The 23,936-nt window shown below is 53.6% G+C and overlaps 1 long non-coding RNA gene across 1 annotated transcript in view; it reads right to left on the reverse strand.

The window, feature by feature from the left end:
* Positions 1-540: 540 nt before the first annotated feature.
* LOC103637930 (uncharacterized) overlaps positions 541-23,936 on the reverse strand; it is a 31,942-nt gene continuing 8,546 nt past the window's right edge. Inside the window, exon 2 of the long non-coding RNA XR_558473.3 lies at positions 541-851. This is a non-coding gene — a long non-coding RNA (uncharacterized lncRNA). The remainder of the gene's footprint in view (positions 852-23,936) is intronic.

A 23,936-nucleotide genomic window follows, 5' to 3' on the forward strand; every position in this document is an offset into this window, starting at 1 on the left:
CAGTACTAGCTTGTTTCTTTTTTCCTTCACTCATTTATGTTTGATTGTTCGCTTTCCACTGTTTTTTACAATGTGTGGTGGACAGACTCAAAGTGTCAACGCAGAGGATGAAACCTTTTAATCTGTAATTTTAAAGAATACTATTATTATAGATGTAATCTGTAAATTTAAAGAAGCATAACCTGCATCAACTCCTCCCTCGCCCTCATGACACTAAGGGGGTGTTTGGTTTCTAGTGACTAATGTTAAGTCCTTTTATTTTATTTCTTTTTAATGTATAAATTGCTAAATATAGAAACTAAAATAAGGTTTTAGTTTCTATATTTGATAATTTTGGAACTAAAATGAAATAAAATCTAGGGACTAAACATTAGTCCCTAGAAACCAAACAGCCCCTAAAGTCTCAACCTGTGCATGGAAAGAAACATGCCCATATTCCAGGGGCGAAAGAAGAAGCCAACACCCACATCCATTTATATCGCACACGTTTGCATGTGCCAGAGTACGTGCAGCAACCACACACAAGAATCGCAAATCAAATTGATAAAACACCAGTAATTAATCATCAGAGGCACGTTCACCAACACAGATGATTATTATTATATGTATGTGTACCATATATAGTAGTCAACCACATTTCCATGTCGTACGTCTGATAGCACGAAATGGTGACACACACACACACACAAAAGCAGCTCACTCCAATCGCTAGCAACAAGTCACAAGAATAAACGAATGAAGCAGCCGCCACAACAACCCTAATACACACAGGAAAATCCATTATTTATATCCCACGCTGAACCTCGATTTGTAATAACCGGCCAGCAACTCTACTTGCATGCTTTCAATATCTGCAAGACACAAGATTGAACATCATTGCATGCAAAAACGTATATCATGCATGTAAAAAACACGCGATCTGTTGTATACTAGAACTATATATAGTTTTGAAATACTTTTGTCTCGATCGAAACACCCTCTCCTAGCTGAGAACGTATCTAGTGCAAACCAACCCCTTCGTGAAATCGTGTAAGCTTCTAATTTGAACCATATGATGTTGATCTAATGGACGCAGAGGCGTGGATAATTTTACATTAACCGCCTGCTGCTAATCATACCTTTTCAAATCCCCCTCCCACTCCTCTGCATGTCTCCTTGGATCAACATCATGTGGTTCAGATTAAAAGTTTACACGATACATTCCCCTCCTAGTTTGTTGCATTGGTAGTTATCACGGTGTTTTGAAGTATTATTTAAATTCTACTTTTACCTAAAGTTTTTGTTTATGACTAGATTCTTGCATATGTATATTAAATATCACGTTTTGAGGTACTTTGTCCCTAAACGAAACACCCCAAAATTGTTCGCTCAGTCAGTCAATCAGTCAGTCTACCGGGACTGTTCACCATGGACGAGGAGACAGGAGAGCAGCTGTACGTCCCGTAGGAGACAGCAGCTGCACAGCCACACACGCATCTCGCCCATATATATAGCCGTCGCCGCCAGCTAGCAACTGCTCCGATCGATCGCGAGTCGCCGGGATTATGACGCCGGCCGCGGCGTCGCCTATTTGTTGGGGAAGGATAGATATCTGATATCCCCTACGCGCCGCATTATTTGGACGAGCGAACTAGCTAGTAGCTTCAGCTCCGCGCAGCATGGTTATTGTCACTTGGCGCGCGCGCGCGGCTGGCAGCAAAGGTATAGAATTAGAAGGTAGATCCAGTAGCATGGTTGGCTAGGTGATTGCTGGTGGGCGCGCGGCCGGACAAAACTGGAGATCGGAGCTAAGAGGGGTTTGGGGCCGGGGACGGGGACGGGGAGGAGGCAGCAAGGCCCGGGGGTGCAGTGCTTACTTAGCTCCGTAGAGGATGACGATGAGGGGCATGGCCATCAGGCCAACAAGCGCCGCCGCCGCCGCTCCGGCCGTGAGGCGCAGGAGCCCCTGGGTCGGCCGCCCGTCTCCGGCGACGGCACCACCGCCACCGCCCTCGTCCTCGCCGCCGGCGCGGCGGTGCGCGGCGACGATGACCAGCGTCATCCCCGAAAAGAACGTGGCCGTCGCCGCGGCAGGCAACGCTGGGAGATCAGGCAGGCCGAGCGCGCGAGCCTCCGCAGTACCACCAACGGCGGCCTTCCCGAACACGATGAGCTCGAGCGTGCCGGCGGAGACGCATAGAACGAAGATGAGAAGCCCCGAGATCGAGCGCCGCCGCCCGTTGCCCGCGCCGGCCACGGGGACGGCGGCGAGGAAGAGGACCGCCGCCGAAGCTAATGGCGGCAGAACCTCGGCCGCGACGTACGCAGTGGGGCTTCAGCGGATGCCATGGTGCTGTCCGCAGCGAGCTGCGGGTCCGGGAAGGTGGAGATCTGGAGGAAGGTGAAGGCCAGACACAGGTTGACGAAGCCGAAGGCGGTGAAAACGTCCACCATTGTGCCGCGTTCGGTTGGGGAAGGGGAGGGGGAGGGAGGGTCTCGTCGAGGCGTGCGTGGAGGGATAAGGGGCCGCTTGCTCGTTGGCGAAGAGAGGAGATAGTAGGGCGTGTTAGGGCTTAGCTGCTTGCGGTGGGTCTCGTCGAGGCGGTAAGGGAGGCCGGAGGCTGAGAGAATAAGGGAGAGAGCCTGCCTGTGTGATCATGAGACAGAGACAGAGACAGAAGGGGAGTGTGTGCTCGGGAGAGAGAATGAGACTGACTGGTAGTTTTTGGCAGTATTCAGCACATGGAGACCTCTTTCCCCTTAGCTTAGCTTTATGGCTTCCTTAAATCGGAGAAACCTCGAGGAAGCTTCCCTATTTCCTTTGGGACTCGTGTGATTTAAGGGACTAAAGATTAAAATTTATTTGAATCTTTACCTTAAACAGTTTGTCGATTAATTTTAGTATCTTAAACTTTAAATAGACCTACTAATAAATTGGCTATTTGTTAACCGAAAGACTAGTAAACTATTTATCTATTAGCTATTTGACCTTGCTAATAAGTGCTAATAGATCGTATAAAAAGAAAAAAATTTATTAGCCAAGTCTCTAAACATATCTTAACTAATTTATGCTAGCTAATTATTAGCCAATGACAGACAATAAGCCAACAGGATCCAAACAGGGCCTTAGTCCGTCCATTTTAGTCTCATTTAGTCCCTAAATTGTCAACGGTAGAACTAAAACATGGAACAAACTGTTTTAGTCTGTAGTCCCTCAAGGGGTGACTAAAGGGACTAAACCATATAAATTCCATATTTTGCCTCTCCTTTATTTCAGTTGCACTAATGGAGAAAGAATGCTAGCTAAGGGGTACTTTGGTCCTCGATCTTATAATTCATTTAATGTGTTTTAAATACTTTTAGTCTCTAGAACCAAATAGAATAAGGACTAAACTTTAGTCTCATAACTAAACTTTAGTTCTTGGCTAACATTAAACTTTAGTCCTTGGACTAAAGGAACCAAGCGGGTCCTTACAACAGTGAGTGACCTTTAAGAGGCAGCACCTAAGCCAAATCTAGGCCTGGACAAAATAAACCAAAACCAAACCGAATCTGAATTAACCGTTAATAATTTTGGTTTCATGTTTTGGAAAACCAAAATAACTAAGGTAATTTCAGTTTAGACCTTGTTGTCGGGGACCATAATTAGGGGTACCCTCAAGGCTCCTAAATCTCAGCTGGTAACCCCCATCAGCACAAAGCTGCAAAGGCCTGATGGGTGCGACTAAGTCAAGGATCGGTCCATTCGAGGGACGCGATCACGCCTCGCTCGAGCCCAGCCTTGGGCAAGGGCAGCCGACCCCGGAGGATCTACGTCTCGCCCGAGGCCCCCCTCCAGCAACGGACACACCTTCGGCTCGCCCAAGGCCCAGTCTTCACCAAGAAGCAACCTTGGCCAAATCGCCACGCCAACCGACCAAATCGCAGGGGCATTTAATGCAAAGGTGGCCTGACACCTTTATCCTGACGCACGCCCTCCAGTCGACAGAGCCGAAGTGACCGCAGTCACTTCGTCGCTCCACTGACCGGTCTGACAAGAGGACAGCGCCGCCTGTGCCGCACCGACTGCTGAGCCACTCGACAGAGTGAGGCTGACAGCAGCCAAGTCCGGCCCTAGGCGCCATGGGAAACTCCGCTTCGCCCGACCCCAGGGCTCGGACTCGGGCTCAGCCCCGGAAGACGACGAACTCCACTTCGCCCGACCCCAGGGCTCGGACTCGGGCTCAGCCCCGGAAGACGACGAACTCCGCTCCGCCCGACCCCAGGGCTTGGACTCGGGCTCAGCCCCGGAAGACGACGAACTCCGCTTCGCCCGACCCCAGGGCTCGGACTCGGGCTCAGCCCCGGAAGACAACGAACTCCGCTCCGCCCGACCCCAGGGCTCGGACTCAGCCCTGACCTCAGCCAACGATCTCCGCCTCGCCCGACCCGGGGCTCGGAATCAACCTCAGCCTCGGAAGACAGACTCGACCTCGACCTTGGAGGAGCCTCCACATCGCCCAACCCAGGGCACGGACCGACCACGTCAACAGGAGGCGCCATCATTACCCTACCCCAAGTTGACTCAGGCTATGAGGAACAAGACCGGCGTCCCATCTGGCTCGCTCCGCCAGACAAGTAATGATGGCGCCCCGCACGCTCTATGACGACGGTGGCTCTCAGCCCCCTTAAGGAAGCAAGAGGACGTCAGCAAGGACTCGACAGCCCCGACAGTTGTCCTCCCGCCAGGCTCCAGTGCTCCTCCGACGGCCACGACACCACACGAACCGGGTGCCAAAACCTCTCCGGCTGCCATGATGGCATGTACTTAGGGCGCTAGCTCTCCTCCGCTAGACACGTTAGCACACTGCTACACCCCCCATTGTACACCTGGATCCTCTCCTTGCGCCTATAAAAGGAAGGACCAGGGCCCTCTTACAGAGGGTTGGCCGCGAGGGGAAGGACGGGACGGCGCTCGCGCGAGGCCGCTCGCTCCCTCCCGCGTGGACGCTTGTAACCCCCTACTGCAAGCGCACCCGACCTGGGCGCGGGACAAACACGAAGGCCGCGGGATTCCACCTCTCACGCCCGTCTCCCTCCGGCTGCCTCCCCCCGTCGCGCTCCATCTCGCGCCGACCCATCTGGGCTGGGGCACGCGGCGACAATTTACTCGTCGGTCCAGGGACCCCCCAGGTTTCGAAACGCCGACAGTTGGCGCGCCAGGTAGGGGCCTGCTGCGTGTTGACGAACAGCTTCCCGTCAAGCTCCAGATGGGCAGTCTCTAGCAACCTTTCCAGCCCGGGACGGTGCTCCGTTTCGGGAGTCTTGAGTTCATGTCCCGCGACGGCAGCTACGACATGATACTCCTTTCCCTGCCGTGCGACAGCGACAATGGCGGCCGAAAGCCCGCCCGCGAGCGGCGGAATCGACGACGTCTTCCCCGCGTGGTGGAAGAACAACATTCGAGCTCACCCCGTCCCCTCCCCCGCCGACGGAGGAGGAGGCGGGGCAACCAAGGCCAAGCAGGAGGCGGCACCTCGTCGGCTGTCGAGCGAGTCGACGGCGCCGGTGCCCCAACGGGGGGCACGTCGGACATCGACCTCTCGTCTGAGACGAAGACGAGCGCCGTCTCCCCGCGACACGCCAATCCCAAGCAAACGGACGACGCCAGCACGCTCGCGAAGGACTTGCTGGGCGTCACCCTCGTGCCTGAGACGATGGTGCAGTCAGTCCCTGACGTGACTTCGTCACCGCCCGTCGACTAAGAGGTACCGATCGATTCCCATCTCACGCCTTTTGGATTCAGCCTCGACCCGCCAAGCGACTTCGCTTTGGTGGGCGCTCTCGTAGAGGCGAGTCCAAACCCTCTGGGGTATCGTATGCGGTCACCCTGGGACCGGCTGACAGACGTCTCGACCTACGAGCCCTCGGGGTCCGAGGAAGATGACGAGCCCGACTTCTGTTGGGATTTCTCCGGACTTGGTAACCCCAGTGTCATGCGGGACTTTATGACCGCGTGTGACTACTGCCTTTCCGACTGTTCCGACGGTAGCCGCAGCCTCGGCGACGAGGACTGCGGCCCAAGTCGTGAATGTTTCCACGTCGATCTAGGGGGTCCCTCTGAAGGCAACCATCTTGGTATGCCGGAGAACGGTGATCTCCCTAGGCCTGTGCCTCGCGTTGACATCCTACGGGAGCTAGCTGTGGTCCCCGTTTCGGCGGGGGGTCATGACCCACAACTCGAGCAAATCCGCGGGGTGCAGGCCAGGCTCGACGAGGGAGCAGGAACACTTGAGCCGATCCGCCGGGACATCGGGCAGGAATGGGCGGGCCAGCCTCCGGCCAGAGAAGTGCGTCACCTACCCTAGGGTATCTAGCACCGCATCGCCGACGATGTCAGGGTAAGGCCGCCACCCACTTCCAGTGGAGTCAGCCAGAACCTGGCTGCAGCGGCAATGCTTCTCCGTGCGATGCCGGAGCCATCAACCACCGAGGGGCGGCGAATTCAGGGAGAGCTCAAGAATCTCCTGGAGGACGCCGCGGTCCGACGGGCCAAAAGCTCCGCCTCCCGAAGGCAGGGGTACCCCTCGGAACATCGCGCCGCGACTTCCCGATTCATGCGGGAAGCCTCGGTCCACACCGGGCGCACGAGCAACACGGCGCCTGCGGCCCCGGGTCGCCTCGGCAACGAGCATCATCACCGCAACCGTCGGGCCGACCTCGACAAGAGGGTGCGCCGAGGCTACCACCCTAGGCGTGGGGGACGCTACGACAGCGAGGAGGATCGGAGTCCCTCGCCCGAACCACCCGGTCCGCAGGCTTTCAGCCGCGCCATACGACGGGCGCCGTTCCCGACCCGGTTCCGAACCCCGACTACTATCACAAAGTACTTGGGGGAGACGAGACCGGAACTGTGCCTCGCGGACTACCGGCTGGCCTGCCAGCTGGGTGGAACGGACGATGACAACCTCATCATCCGCAACCTCCCCCTGTTCCTCTCCGACACCGCTCGCGCCTGGTTGGAGCACCTGCCTCCGGGGCAGATCTCCAACTGGGATGACCTGGTCCAAGCCTTCGCCGGCAATTTCCAGGGCACGTACGTGCACCCTGGAAACTCCTGGGACCTTCGAAGCTGCCGACAGCAGCCGGAAGAGTCTCTCCGGGACTACATTCGGTGATTCTCGAAGCAGCGCACCGAGCTGCCCAACATCACCGATTCAGATGTCATCGGCGCGTTCTCGCCGGCACCACCTGCCGCGACCTGGTGAGCAAGCTGGGTCGCAAGACCCCCACCAGGGTGAGCGAGCTGATGGACATCGCCACCAAGTTCGCCTCTGGCCAGGAGGCGGTTGAGGCTATCTTCAGGAAGGACAAGCAGCCCCAGGGCCGCCCACCGGAAGATGCCCCCGAGGCGTCAACTCAGCGCGGCACTAAGAAGAAAGGTAAGAAGAAGTCGCAAGCGAAACGCGACGCCACCGACGCGGACCTTGTCGCCGCCGCCGAGTACAAGAACCCTCGGAAACCCCCCGAAGGTGCCAACCTCTTCGACAAGATGCTCAAGGAGCCGTGCCCCTATCATCAGGGGCCCGTCAAGCACACCCTTGAGGAGTGCGCCATGCTTCGGCGCCATTTTCACAAGGCCGGGCCACCCGCGGAGGGTGGCAGGGCTCGCGACGACGATAAGAAGGAAGATCACCAGGCGGGAGAGTTCCCCGAGGTCCGCAACTGCTTCATGATCTACGGTGGGCAAGCGGCGAACGCCTCGGCTCGGCACCGCAAGCAAGAGCGTCGGGAGGTCTGTTCGGTAAAGGTGGCGGCGCCAGTCTACCTAGACTGGTCCGACAAGCCCATCACCTTCGACCAAGCCGACCACCCCGACCGCGTGCCGAGCCCGGGGAAATACCCGCTCGTTGTTGACCCCGTCATCGGCGACGTCAGGCTCACCAAGGTCCTCATGGACGGAGGCAGCAGCCTCAACATCATCTACGCCGAGACCCTCAGGCTCCTGCGTGTTGATCTGTCCTCGGTCCGGGCAGGCGCTGCGCCTTTCCACGGGATCATCCCCGGGAAGCGCGTCCAGCCCCTCGGACAACTCGATCTTCCCGTCTGCTTTGGGACACCCTCCAACTTCCGAAGGGAGACCCTCAGGTTCGAGGTGGTCGGGTTCCGAGGAACCTACCACGCAGTACTGGGGAGGCCATGCTACGCGAAGTTCATGGCCGTCCCCAACTACACCTACCTCAAGCTCAAGATGCTGGGCCCCAACGGGGTCATCACCGTCGGCCCTACGTACCGATACGCGTTCGAATGCGACGTGGAGTGCGTGGAGTACGCCGAGGCCCTCGCCGAATCCGAGGCCCTCATCGTCGACCTGGAGAGCCTCTCTAAGGAGGTGCCAGACGTGAAGCGCCACGCCGGCAACTTCGAGCCAGCGGAGACGGTTAAATTCGTCCCCCTCGACCTTAACAGCGACGCCTCCAAGCAGATCAGGATCGGCTCCGAGCTTGATCCCAAATAGGAAGCGGTGCTCGTCGACTTTCTCCGCGCAAACGCCGACGTTTTCGCGTGGAGTCCCTCGGACATGCCCGGCATACCGAGGGATGTCGCCGAGCACTCGCTAGATATCCGAGCTAGAGCCCGACCCATGAAGCAGCCTCGGCGTCGATTCGACGAAGAAAAGCGCAGAGCCATAGGCGAGGAGATCCACAAGCTAATGACGGCAGGGTTCATCAAAGAGGTATTCCATCCCGAATGGCTTGCTAACCCTGTGCTTGTGAGAAAGAAAGGAGGGAAATGGCGGATGTGTGTAGACTACACTGGTCTAAACAAAGCATGTCCGAAGGTTCCCTACCCTCTGCCTCGCATCGACCAAATCGTGGACTCCACTGCTGGGTGCGAAACCCTGTCTTTCCTCGATGCCTACTCAGGGTATCACCAAATCAGGATGAAAGAGTCTGACCAGCTCGCGACTTCTTTCATCACACCCTTCGGCATGTACTGCTATGTCACCATGCCGTTCGGCTTGAGGAATGCGGGTGCAACGTACCAACGGTGCATGAACCATGTGTTCGGCGAACACATTGGCCGAACGGTCGAGGCCTACGTCGATGACATCGTAGTCAAGACGAGGAAAGCCTCCGACCTCCTTTCCGACCTTGAAGTGACATTCCGATGTCTCAAGGCGAAAGGCGTGAAGCTCAATCCCGAGAAGTGTGACTTCGGGGTTCCCCGAGGCATGCTCTTGGGGTTCATCGTCTCCGAGCGGGGCATCGAGGCCAACCCGGAGAAGATCGCGGCCATCACCAGCATGAGGCCCATCAAGGACTTGAAAGGCGTACAGAGAGTCACGGGATGCCTTGCGGCTCTGAGCCGCTTCATCTCGCGCCTCGGCGAAAGAGGCCTGCCTCTGTACCACCTCTTAAGGAAGGTCGAGTGCTTCACTTGGACCCCTAAGGCCGAGGAAGCCCTCGGGAACCTGAAGGCGCTCCTCACGAACGCGCCCATCTTGGTGCCTCCCGCTGCCGGAGAAGCCCTCTTGATCTACGTCGCCGCGACCACTCAGGTGGTTAGCGCCACGATTGTGGTTGAGAGACGAGAAGAGGGGCATGCATTGCCCGTCCAGAGGCCAGTCTACTTCATCAGCGAGGTACTGCCCGAGACCAAGATCCGCTACCCACAAGTTCAGAAGCTGCTATACGCGGTGATCCTGACGCGGCGGAAGTTGCGACACTACTTTGAGTCTCATTCGGTAACTGTGGTGTCATCCTTCCCCCTGGGGGAGATCATCCAGTGCCGAGAGGCCTTGGGTAGAATTGCAAAGTGGGCGGTGGAAATCATGGGCGAAACGATCTCGTTCGCCCCTCGGAAGGCCATCAAGTCCCAGGTCTTGGCGGACTTCGTGGCTGAATGGGTCGACACCTAGCTCCCAACAGCTCCGATCCAACCAGAACTCTGGACCATGTTCTTCGATGGGTCGCTGATGAAGACAGGAGCAGGCGCAGGCCTGCTCTTCATCTCACCCCTCGGAAAGCACCTACGCTACGTGCTACGCCTCCACTTCCCAGCGTCCAACAATGTGGCTGAGTACGAGGCTCTGGTCAACGGGTTGTGCATCGCCATCGAGCTAGGGGTCCGACGCCTCGACGCTCGCGGTGACTCGCAACTCGTCATCGACCAAGTCATGAAGAACTCCCTCTGCCGCGACCCGAAGATGGAAGCCTACTGCGATGAGGTTCGGCGCCTGGAAGACAAGTTCTACGGGCTCGAGCTCAACCACATCGCCCGACTCTACAACGAGACTGCGGACGAGCTGGCTAAAATAGCCTCGGGGCGAACAACGGTTCCCCGGACGTCTTCTCCCGAGACCTGCATCAACCCTCCGTCAAGACCGACGACACGCCCGAGCCCGAGATGGCCTCGGCCGAGCCTGAGGCACCCTCGGCTCAGTCCAAGGTACCCTCGGCTCAGCCTGAGGCACGCTCGGCCCGGTCGGAGGCACCCTCGGTTCCGCCCGAGGTACCCTCGGCCCCCGAGGGTGAGGCGCTGTGCATCGAGGAGGAGCGAAGCGGGGTCATGCCTAATCAAAACTGGCAGACCCCGTACCTGCAATATCTCCACCGAGGAGAGCTACCCCTCGACCGAGCCGAAGCTCGGCGGTTGGCGCGGCGCGCCAAGTCGTTTGTCTTGCTGGGGGACGGGAAGGAACTCTACCACCGCAGCCCCTCAGGCATCCTCCAGCGATGCATTTCCATCGCCGAAGGCCAGGAGCTCCTATAAGAGATACACTCGGGGGCTTGCGGCCATCACGCAGCACCTCGAGCCCTTGTTGGGAACGCCTTCCGACAAGGTTTCTACCGGCCGACGGCGGTGGCCGACGCCACTAGAATTGTCCGCACCTGCGAAGGGTGTCAGTTCTACGCAAGGCAGACCCACCTGCCCGCTCAGGCCCTGCAGACGATACCCATCACCTGGCCTTTTGCTGTGTGGGGTCTGGACCTCGTCGGCCCCTTGCAGAAGGCACCCGGGGGCTATACGCACCTGTTGGTCGCCATCGACAAATTCTCCAAGTGGATCGAGGTCCGACCCCTAAACAGCATCAGGTCCGAACAGGCGGTGGCGTTCTTCACCAACATCATCCATCGCTTTGGGGCCCCGAACTCCATCATCACCGACAATGGCAGAAAGTTCCTAGACTTCTGCGAGGATCACCACATCCGGGTGGACTGGGCCGCCGTGGCTCACCCCATGACAAATGGGCAAGTAGAGCGTGCCAACGGCATGATTCTACAAGGACTCAAGCCTCGGATCTACAATGACCTCAACAAGTTCGGCAAGCGATGGATGAAGGAACTCCCCTCGGTGGTCTGGAGTCTGAGGACAACGCCGAGCCGAGCCACGGGCTTCACGCCGTTCTTTCTAGTCTATGGGGCCGAGGCCATCTTGCCCATAGACTTAGAATACGGTTCCCCGAGGACGAGGGCCTATGCCGACCAAAGCAATCAAGCTAATCGAGAAGACTCACTGGACCAGCTGGAAGAGGCTCGAGACATGGCCTTACTACACTCGGCGCGGTACCAGCAGTCCCTGCGACGCTACCACGCCCGAGGGGTTCAGTCCCGAGACCTCCAGGTGGGCGACCTGGTGCTTCGGCTGCGACAAGACGCCCGAGGGCGGCACAAGCTCACGCCTCCCTGGGAAGGGTCGTTCGTCATCGCCAAAGTTCTGAAGCCCGGAACATACAAGCTGGCCAACAGTCAAGGCGAGGTCTACAGCAACGCTTGGAACATCCAACAGCTACGTCGCTTCTACCCTTAAGATGCTTTCAAGTTGTTCATATGCCTCGTTCCCATGCAAAGTTTAGTCATCAAGGAAGGGTCAGCCTTGCCTCGGCAAAGCCCGACCCTCCCTCAGGGGCTAAAAGGGGGGAACCCCCTCTGCGTCGAAATTTTCCTCAAAAAAAGATCCTTTCTGCCAGAATGTCTTTCGTGCTTTTTCGACTACTTCGAAAGTGGATCCTGAAAACGACGGAGTACACGTAAGCAGCCAAGGCTGACCGAGCCGAGGGACTCCTACGCCTCCGGGATACGGATACCTCACTCATCACCTTCTGCGATAAGTAACTTGCGTTCGGATAAGTGATTCCGCGGACCGAACAAGTCTTCACGCTCGAAAGCTCCTCTGTCGAAGCGATTCTTCGGGCCTTCTCGACTGCGTCGGTGACAGAACCCTATGGACGGGCAAGAGTACGCGTAAGCGGCAAGGCCGACCGAGCCAAGGGATTCCTGCGCCTCCGGGATATGGATACCTCACTCATCGCCTTTCGTGAAAAGCAACTCTCGCTCGCACAGACAATTCTGTTACCGACGAAAAAGTCCAGATACTCGAAACAAGAGGAAAAGAAACGCAGCTTTACAACACGATGATGGTGTGTTTGGGCCTCGGCGGCCGCAGAAAACATACACACACTACAAGATAATCCGATCCTGCAGGCTCGGATCTTGACAGTTGAGGGGAGCAGCAGCACCCTCGGCGTCAACTACACCTTCAGCGAGGTCCGACCTAGCCTCGGACGGCGAAGCAGTCAGAGAATCTCCACTTTGAAGGACGACATCATCACCACGCCCAGGCCATCGCCGCCAGGGTCTTCTCCAGGAATCCGGCTCGAGCAGACAGCTCGGTCGGTCACCCCAAGGCCTCGGCCAGCTGTCCCCCGAAGACATCAGCCCGGCCTGAGGCCTCGACAACTCAATTCCGGCGTCGGTCTCGCCAGTGGACGACCCGGCCAGGCTCTAGCCGACCAAGTCTTCTTTTCGAGCCAACTCTGCCTCTGTCCGTGCTGACACCGCTACCCCCGGCTTCGGCTCATCGAAGAGCGGTCGAGGGGTTCTTTAACTAAGCAAGAGAAGCCTCGGACGGCAAGGCCGACCGAGCCGAGGGACTCCTACGCCTCCGGGATACGGATACCTCACTCGTCACCTTTGCACGGGGCGACTCACGCTTGGTGAAGCGGTTCTGTTAGCCGACAGACGAGTCTTAGTGCTCGAAATGAGGAAAAAACACGGCTCCGTGCCGAAAATACACACATGTTCAGGCCCCGACAGCCACAATGAACAAAAGACCGGCATTCAAGGTGCCATTACAAACGGAACCCCGGTTCCACCTCCGCAGGTACGAACAACCCCACACGATTGGGGGGCCTGCGGAGCAACAGAAGACCGAAGAACGGCTCGCCGTCGCCCGCTCCAGCAGCGGCGACGACGACGACTTCTGCTCCGGGGGGCCGAACAGCAGCAGCGATGACCTCAGGGCGGATGCTGCTGCCATGAGGCCCTCGCCCATGCGCTCACTCGAGAGGCAAGGACGGGCAGAAGGCCGTAGAGTTGGAGGTCAGTCCGTGGGCGGCACCGGCTATCTCGTCGGCGGAAGAACCTCTTCCAGCTGCCGTGGCAGAAGGCGGCGCCGGGAGCGGCTCCGAAGCCACTCGGGTCAGAGAGCCAGGCACGCGGCAGCTGTCAGCGCCACGAACGGCGAACGCCCTTCCCCCCGATCACTGAGGGAAGGAGCGGGCCGTTGCCCGCGCAGGGGCCGACCCCAACTCGGCACACTCCCCTCCCCAGCACCGATGATGAAAATCCTTGAAGCTGAGGGAGGGGCAGAGGCCGCAGCCCGGCTTGCTTTTCCCCGCCACCGAACTGGAGGTCACCGTCTTGGGTGACCGCCGGCGAGGGGGTACAGCCGGGCTGCATGATGAAAATCCTTGAAGCCGAACGATGGCTGAAAGGTACCAACTTCCACGAAGTTGCGTTCCTCCAACGACAAGGCGGAAGGATTGTGGGTGTCCCCCATCTGGGGGCTCGGAAGGTGGAAAGACACGATGCATAAGGGAGCGCGAAGACATGGTCGCCTTTCAAGGGGTCACCCTCCTTTTAAAGGCGACTCTCCCTACTTGCGTCCCCAGCCATCGTGGGCTGAGTCTTCTCCAACACGCTCCAAGGTCCTCCCCCTATGGCGCGGGGGCTGGGTCCCACGCGTCATGCAAGCTGGCCCAGAGCAGAAGAAGCCAAACCGCCGCGCGCGGTGCATGCAACCGCCCAGCGGTTACAAGCATTCCTCCACTTTCGCCCAGACCAGCGGGTGAAAGGGCGGACAGCCGTGCAGGCGGCATGCAACTGCGCCAAGTGGGCGCGCCCCTCCGACTTCCAACGCACCCAGCATGGAGGCCCAGGCCCACGCGTCATGCAACCGGCGCGCTGGTTGCTACGTGCGAGCAACTGCACCGCCACTCGCACCACTACCACGCCTCCTCGACTATGGAACCAGTACCGCGACTCGAGGCAACCCTGCGTACGACCCAGCAGTGCCAGCCAGGCGCGACAGTCAATACGGCCAAAAATGGGCCGGCAGTAATGGCGGTGGCAGGCGGGCAAGAGCAGCGGTCACGTCGTCAGCCAAGCTTACGTCCCATCCAGGGGCAGCGAGAGAACCCTCTCTCACGGCGTGAAGACGGCGCGCCCGTGTTCCATTCCTCGAACGGCTCGCGCACGCGCAACGGCCGCCTCGCGAACCACTCGCCCCGTCGCATTAACTCCGCGGCGGGACAGGCGGCGCCTCTGGCAGGAGAAGCGAGCGACGCTTCACCTTCGCCATAATGACCGCGTCAAAAAAGGTACGCCACGTCATTCGATTTCATATCCTTTTCCTTTTCCTCTTTCTCTCTCTTACAACGGGGACCGGGAAAGGGGGATACCCCGAAAAGGATCCTTCTCCGTGAAGGAAACAGGCCCCGAGCCTCACTACTGATCAGAGGTTCGAAGGCTGGCCCCTCGGAGGGGTTCAACAGCTGCCTCAGAGCGCTTGGGTTCTGCGCCCACTACTGGTCAGAGGTTCGAAGGCCGGCCCCTTGGAAGGGTTCAACGGCCGCCTCAGGCCACTCGGGCTCCGCGCCCACTACTGATCAGGGGTTCGTAGGCTGGCCCTCGAAGGGTTCACAGCCGCCTCAGACACAGAGCGAGGGATGACCCTGGGTACGTTCGATACATAACCAAGGCTCGGGCTACGCTCCCGAGGTACCCTAGGACATTTCTGAGACCAGCGGGAACGATCTTGTAACGGAATCCCATCAGAGGGAGGCATCGAGCCCTCGGACCCCGTCGAAAGGGGACCGGGTCCGGCAGATCACCCGCAGGTACTTTTGAGCGCGCCTCCGGGCCTCTAGCCGACCCCTAACAAATGGGGCACGAGCGTCCACTCAGATTACCCGCCAGCAGCTCACCGGAGACACCATGTTCGGCGCCCTCCGAGGGCAACATGGCGCTTTCCCCCTCCTCCTTGTGGAAAGGCGACGCAGGGGCGTATGTAAAAAAGTCGAGTCTGTCCTTGACCGTCCTCTCGCCCTATGCAGAGGCTCGGGGGCTGCTCTCGCAAACCCGGCTCCGGCCAAACCGTTGACAGCGTCAACATACCAGCCCGAGAACTTGGGACCCGACCGTGCACCCGGGCTACGGCCAGCTCGCATGAGGGAACGACCAGACCAGCCGAAGCATTGCGTGAGGCATTAAGACCTCGGAGGAGTCAGACCACTCCTCCGAGGCCTCGGGGGCTACACCCGGCGGGTGCGCTCGTGCGCACCCACCGGAACAAAACGCAACCGAGAAAGGCTGGTCCCCTTGCAAAAAAGTGCGACAAAAGCCTCCAACCGAGTATTAACACTCCCTTCGAGGCTCGGGGGCTACTGTCGGGGACCATAATTAGGGGTACCCTCAAGGCTCCTAAATCTCAGCTGGTAACCCCCATCAGCACAAAGCTGCAAAGGCCTGATGGGTGCGACTAAGTCAAGGATCGGTCCATTCGAGGGACGCGATCACGCCTCGCCCGAGCCCAGCCTCGGGCAAGGGCAGCTGACCCCAGAGGATCTACGTCTCGCCCGAGGCCCCCCTCCAGCAACGGACACACCTTCGGCTCGCCCAAGGCCCAGTTTTCACCAAGAAGCAACCTTGGCCAAATCGCCACGCCAACCGACCAAATCGCAGGGGCATTTAATGCAAAGATGGCCTGACACCTTTATCCTGACGCACGCCCTCCAGTCGATAGAGCCGAAGTGACCACAGTCACTTCGCCGCTCCACTGACCGGTCTGACAAGAGGACAGCGCCGCCTGCGCCGCACCGACTGCTGAGCCACTCGACAGAGTGAGGCTGACAGCAGCCAAGTCCGGCCCTAGGCGCCATGGGAAACTCCGCTTCGCCCGACCCCAGGGCTCGGACTCGGGCTCAGCCCCGGAAGACGACGAACTCCGCTTCGCCCGACCCCAGGGCTCGGACTCGGGCTCAGCCCCGGAAGACGACGAACTCCGCTTCGCCCGACCCCAGGGCTCGGACTCGGGCTCAGCCCCGGAAGACGACGAACTCCGCTCCACTCGACCCCAGGGCTCGGACTCAACCCTGGCCTCAGCCGACGATCTCCGCCTCGCTCGACCCGGGGGCTCGGACTCGACCTCGGCCTCGGAAGACAGACTCGACCTCGACCTCGGAGGAGCCTCCACATCGCCCAACCCAGGGCACGGACCGACCATGTCAACAGTAGGCGCCATCATTACCCTACCCCAAGCTGACTCAGGCTACGGGGAACAAGACCGACATCCCATCTGGCTCGCTCCGCCAGACAAGTAATGATGGCGCCCCGCACGCTCTATGACGACGGCGGCTCTCAGCCCCCTTACGGAAGCAAGAGGACGTCAGCAAGGACTCGACAGCCCCGACAGCTGTCCTTCCGCCAGGCTCCAGCGCTCCTCCGACGGCCACGACACCACACGAACCGGGTGCCAAAACCTCTACGGCTGCCACGATGACATGTACTTAGGGCGCTAGCTCTCCTCTGCTAGACACGTTAGCACACTGTTACACCCCCCCATTGTACACCTGGATCCTCTCCTTGCGCCTATAAAAGGAAGGATCAGGGCCCTCTTACAGAGGGTTGGTCGCGCGGGGAAGGACGAGACGGCGCTCGCGCGAGGCCGCTCGCTCCCTCTCGCGTGGACGCTTGTAACCCCCTACTGCAAGCGCACCCGACCTGGGCGCGGGACAAACACGAAGGCCGCGGGATTCCACCTCTCACGCTCGTCTCCCTCCGGCTGCCTCCCCCCTTCGCGCTCCGTCTCGCGCCGACCCATCTGGGCTGGGGCACGCGGCGACAATTTACTCGTCGGTCCAGGGACCCCCCGGGTTTCGAAACGCCGACACTTGTAAAACCGAATTAACTGGAAAAACTATAATAAATTAGAAGCCCAATAGACCAATAGCATTTTAGGCATATCTCAATCCTCTAAATCATTCTATCCCCAACCCCAATCCTTCATCCGTTCTGTGTTGTTTTTTTTGCTAAACTTCGATTTATTCAGTTAGAACCAAAACCGAACCGGAACCGATGTTCTGTCTGTCCTGGTTCCGTCTGTCCTGGATGCATATTTTAGTTCTAGTTTTTTTGGAAATCGAATTTTCTAAAAAAAACGAGGAACTGAACTGAACTAAAGAACCGAATGCGTAGACCTAGTCGTCTTAAGTGATACCATGAAGGGTAATAGACACCAAAGGGATGTTGTTCCACCTAGTTACAATATTTGCTAAACTTAGATATATTGTATTAAATATAGCAGTTGGTAGGTAAAATTAATTTTACCTAGAGTTTAGATTCTATTATTTTTATTTTTCAATCTCAGCTAATAGTATCTAATATTGGGTGTTTGATCTATATATCCATGATCTTTTATCGGTGCCGCTACATTCAAAAAATATTCATATCCTTTTATTTATATTAGCTAGTTCACTAGCTAAAGACGGCCTAAAGTTCAGCTGAGATAAAATCAAATAGAGCATCTCTGTCCAGTGACAAATACACTATCTATGTCACCAATTTGAGCAGTGGAGGGTAAAGACTCTGGAGGGTAAAGACTCCTCATCTAAGGGTTGTGTTGTTTGAATGCACTAAAAATAATAGTTAGTTGACTAAAAAATGTTGGTGAAATTAGCTCGCTAATAAATATCTATCTAACTATTGCTGGTGTGTTTGGTTGAGGAGTGGAGGAGAATGAAGAAGCTCTATTTTTATTTTCTGGATGTTTGGTTTCCAAAAAAAAGAAGCAGAGTGACTCCTAAATTCTCTTTATGCCCTGTTTGGATCATTGGAATCGAATTTCATTCTAATAATAATAATTTTGGCATATATCAGTTAAGCTAATTCGGTTTTATGCAATATATATTTGTATACTATTATTAGCAAGATGTCAGAGATATTTATGTGCTACATTTTTACTATAGAGGAGTGAGACGAAGAGTGTCATGTAAGTTACAGAGTAGAAACAAATTCTATTAATGCATAAAATTATTTCCAATCCTCCATCCCATGAATTTGAGATAAGCTTATATCTGAACTTTGGAAAGTGGTGGAATGTCAAATTCCAAACTAAATAAGGTACTTTATTGAGTGAATTCCAATTCCTCTAAAATAAAGAGATCCAAACGTCCTGTTATAGAAATTTACCATAAATAGTTGGAATACTCCCGCCATACCAAAACGACCGGATGCGAGCGCTCTTTCGGACACGAAGGCTCTCATTCCTCTCCTCCCCTCTATACTCATATAACACTCCAACCAAACAAAGAACAGAGCGCTTCCGCTCTATTATACTCTTTAACCAAACAAAAAATGGAGTTGTTCTGTTCTGCTTGCAAACACGGAATAGAACGACTCTATTCTAAAAAACTAGAACAAACCCACTCCATTATAGTTGACTCTCCAATCAAACACATCCTAATGTAAAAAGTAGATAATAGTTAAACCATTAGCTAGATTGTTTTAATGTTGAGAATTTTAGCAACTAACTATTAATTTTAGTGTATTTAAACATGGTCTAAATTTGTTGGACATCGAAATCTTCCCTCGTATTTTCCTGTTGGGTCACTAGGCGAATTCCAAAAAAAATCTATATTCCTCGTATTTTCTGTTCTTATATATTTTTTCCCCAGGATGCTGCTGCATCAGGAGTGACAACATGGATCTGCTGCACCAGGAGTGACAACATGTATACGTGTACTCTACTTTTTTTCTGAATTAAAAAAATCTATATTCCTCGTATTTTCTGTTCTTATATATTTTTTCCCCAGGATGCTGCTGCACCAGGAGTGACAACATGTATACGTGTACTCTACTTTTTTCTGAATTTAAAAAATGCCTTTTTGGTTGGCCTAAATGCTGGAGACATGTCTGGCAAACATCTGTTTGGTAGGACGCAATCCAAACGCCCACGAAATATCATGGGCTGTGCGCGTTGCAATCCTGGTGAGACCCAGAAGAGAAAAGCTTGGAAGAATCTGGGCGTAAGATGGAAATGATGAATCTTATAGCCGTCCGGTCATCTGAACAGCAATCAAGCAAAGCAATACAAACCGTGTCTAATGTAGGGGGAATCCACAAAACAACACATTTGAGACAGTATTCAAGAAATAACACTCGTTTTCAAGCAATTCAAATAACAGCGTTGGTTTCATCAAATGAATTCAGAAAACATCACTTTATCTATATTTTTTCATTCTTTTATTTCTCAGTTCACAAGAAAATGGACTAAATTGCCCCTATCATTTCCTAGCCTTGTTTTTTTATCTATTCAGTCTATAAGAACAACGTAAATGCATAAAAATATATGAGCACTATTTTTATATTATTAAGAATAATGTTAAACATACAAATAAACACAGATGTTCTGTAAAGGAGGAAGTTTAGATTTAAAAATTGAACTTCGAAACTATATTCTGGGATAGAGGGAGTAATTTTTATAGAACATATTATTTTTTCAATAAGACAAATGAATGAAGTTTTTGAAAAAAAACAACCACATCAAATAAAAAGGAACCGAGGAAGTATATTCGAAGACCATTCGGTGAACTAAGTATGTCTAAATTTTAATAGCTTGATATTGCTGATACCTAGGTTTGAAGTCCAATAGTTAAATCTAAACTTCTTTCTTCGTAAAAAATATGTGCCTATTTGTATGTTTAGCACTATAAAAATAGGGCCTGCATGTATTATCTATTTATGTTTTTTATGGACAGAAGAGATAAAAATGGGATGTGAAATGAATATGAGTAATTTGATTTATCTATATGTGGTGTAAGCAATAAAAGAATGCAAAATATAGATGGGGTGTTATTTTCCAAATTAATTTGGTGAAAATGGCGCTATTCTATGAATTGCTTGAAAACCAATGCTATTTCCTGAATGTCTTCCCAAAGAAGTGTTGTTTTGTGGATTCTCTCCTAACATATAGGGTAGGGTCCTGCCGCATCTGCAGCGAGCGGCAGGTCCAGAGACTAGGGCTGGAAATGAACTGAGCTAGGTTCGAATCGGTGTGGCTCGCTCAGTGGTCGAGCTTGACTCGTCTATGCTCGCTTACTCAACGAGATGTAAAAGGAGCTTCGGCTCGGCTCGATACCGGCTCGCGAGCTGGCTCTGCTCGGCTCGCGAGTGAAAGGGAAATGTGCCCTTGGGCCATTTAAATAATCGTTTTGGTGATTAGATGCCCAACACATTGTTTTAAAGTCATATGTGCTAAGTAAGTGGGAAGTGCACATCAAAGAACAAGGTATGTTTCTATACTTAGTAAATTGTTTTTGTGTACTAACATGTTCATCTAAGTGCTAGAGACATGACCAAGAAAAGAGAAAAAGGACTGAGGAATAAGTGACTCGGTTCAACCAAATCTGCACCAGCCTATGGCGCACCGGACTGTCCGGTGGTGCACCAGACAGTGTCCGGTGCCCAGGCTGGCCCGACAGCGAGCTCTCTGCTCTCGGGAATCGGCGCGGCGAAGTGGCTATAAATCACCGGACTGTCCGGTGAGTCATCAGCGCCTGAGCCCAAAGTCTTCGATGACGAACTCGTCGCTCTCGGGAAATGGAAAAGGCGCCACGGCTAACAATCACCGGACTGTCCGGTGAGCCAACGGCGCCCGCAGCCAACGGTAGTCTGCGCGATCAACGGGCGACACGTGGCCGAGCCAACGATCGAATATTCGCACCGGACTGTCCGGTGTGCACCGGACAGTGTCTGGTGTGCACCGGACTGTGTCTAGTGCGCCAACGGATCCAAAGATCCAACGGTCGGCTTTGATAGAAAAGGAAAGAGATCGCGCACCGGGCTGGTACTGTTCATGTCCGATGGTGCACCGGACTGTCCGGTGCGCCACTCGACAGAAGGCAAGATTTGTCTTCCAAGTTGATCTCCAACGGCTCCTAGCTGCCTTGGGGCTGTAAAATGGACCCCTAGGCACATGGAGCAGTACACTAAGCATTCTCTAAGCATCTAAAGACATCTAGACTCCGCCTCCACGCATTTGGATTGTTGTGTTAGTGATTTGAGCTCAGTTTGAGTTGTGAACTCCCTGCGTCGTGTTTTTAAGCTCAAGTCTTGGCTTGTGTGCGTGTGTGTGCTGCGGATTGAATCTTGCGTGTGTTGTTTTCCCTCCCTTACTCTTGTGCTTCTTTTGTGATCAAACTTTGTAAGGGCGAGAGGCTCCAACTTGTAGAGATTCCTCGCAAACGGGAAAAGACTACTAAAGAAGATAATCGTGGTACTCAAAGTTGATCATTGGATCACTTGAGAGGGATTGAGTGCAATCCTTGACCGAAGGAGGTCACCACAACGTGGAGTAGGCATTGGCCGAACCACGGGATAAATCACTGTGTCTTGTGTCCATCTTCTTTGTGATTGATTTTCTTCTAAAGTTCACACTTTAGCAACTTGGTTTTAATTGCACTAACATTTCATAACCAAGTATTGGCTATTTAGTGTTGAATTTCGCAGGATCACCTATTCACCCCCTCTAGGTGCTCTTAATTGGTATCGGAGTCGTACTCTTCATCTAAGGGACTAACCGCCCGAAGAGATTGATCCTAAGGGTAAGGGGATGGTGGTCAACGATAAGGAGAAGGAGTCCCTCTTCAACGAGCCAAGAGACGACAAGCCCACTAACTTAGGCTCGAGTCACAAGAAGAGGGACGTGAAGAAGAAGAGGCGCATCAAGAAGATCATTTACTATGACAGCGACGCCTCCTCTTCTTCACCAAGGGATGACGACTCCTCGTCGAAAAAGAAAACGGTCAATCAGAATTACTCTTTTGACTACTCTCGCATTGCTTACAATTCAAATACGCATTTACTATCAATTCCACTTGGAAAACCCACACACTTTGATGGAGAGGACTATTCATTTTGGAGTCATAAAATACGTAGTCATTTATTCTCCCTTCATCCTAGCATATGGGAAATTGTAGAAAATGGGATGCATTTTGATAGTACCGATAATCCTGTGTTTATTAATGAGCAAATTCATAAAAATGCCCAAGCCACTACTGTTTTGCTAGCATCTCTGTGCAGGGATGAATATAACAAGGTTAGCGGCTTGGACAACGCCAAACAAATCTGGGACACCCTCAAGATCTCTCATGAAGGAAATGATGCCACCATGATCACCAAGATGGAACTGGTGGAAGGCGAGCTGGAAAGGTTCGCGATGATCAGGGGAGAGGAGCCAACACAGACCTACAACAGGCTCAAGACCCTGGTCAACAAAATCTGAAGCTACGGGAGTACAAGATGGACAGATCATGATGTCGTCCGACTCTTGCTCAGGTCATTTATAGTTATTGACCCCCATCTTGTAAATCTTATTCGTGAGAACCTTAGGTATACCAGAATGACGCCCGAGGAAATCCTTGGCAAATTCGTGAGCGGGCGCATGATGGTGAAGGAGGCACGATACGTGGACGATGCACTAAACAGTCCACTACCCATCTACGAGCCACAACCGTTGCTCTCAAAGTAACCAGCAACAGGGAGACACTACCTAGCAAGGTAGCACAAGTGGAGGCTACCGGGCTCAACGAGGACGAAATGACGCTCATCATCAAGCGCTTCAAAACCGCCTTGAAAGGACGCAAGGAGTACCCCAACAAGAATAAAATAAGGGGAAAGCGCTCCTGCTTCAAATGTGGTAAGACTGGTCATTTTATTGCTCAATGTCCTGATAATGAAAATGACCAGGCACAAGAAAAGCATGGGAAGAAGGAGAAGAAGAACTACAGGAAGGTGAAGGGCGAGGCGCACCTTGGAAAGGAATGGGATTCAGACTGCTCTTCATCCGACTCCGATGATGAAGGACTAGCTGCCTCGGCCTTCGACAAATCTTCGCTCTTCCCCAACAAACGTCATACATGCCTTATGGCTAAGGAGAAGAAGGTCTGTATTCAGGACACTCCCAAGTATACTTCTTCTAGTGATGAAGAGTCATCTGATGATGAAATAGACTATACTGATTTGTTTAAGGGATTAGATAGAAATAAAGTAGACAAGATAAATGAACTAATTGATGCTCTTAATGAAAAGGATAGATTGCTAGAAAAGCAAGAAGACATTTTGTATGAGGAGCATGATAAATTTTTTAGTGTTAAAAATCTCTTGCTTTAGAAATTAAAAAGAAATGAAATGCTATCCTCTGAGTTGTCTACTTGTCATGAATCTATCTCTAGTTTAAAGAATTTAAATGATGAATTAAAGGCTAAGCTAGAGGAAGTAAATGCAACTAGTTCATGTGTGGAACATGTAGTTATTTGCAATAGGTGTAAAGATGTTAATTTTGATGAACATGCTGCCACTATTGCCAAATTAAATAATGATGTTGCAAGTTTTAATGATCAACTTAAGACTTGCAAAAAATGATAATGATAAACTAAAATTTGCTAGGGATTCCTATACTGTTGGTAGACACCCCTCAATTAAGGATGGACTTGGTTTTTGAAAGGAAACCAAGAACTTAACAAGCCAAAGGACTTCCGTTCTCAACAAGGAGAAAGGGAAGGCCCCGATGGCTAGTAGTTCTCAAAAGAACCATGCCTATATTTATGATAGGAAATTCACTAGTCATGCTTATAA

Source organism: Zea mays, chromosome 9, assembly GCF_902167145.1.
Source record: "Zea mays cultivar B73 chromosome 9, Zm-B73-REFERENCE-NAM-5.0, whole genome shotgun sequence".
NCBI classification, from domain to species: Eukaryota; Viridiplantae; Streptophyta; class Magnoliopsida; order Poales; family Poaceae; genus Zea; species Zea mays.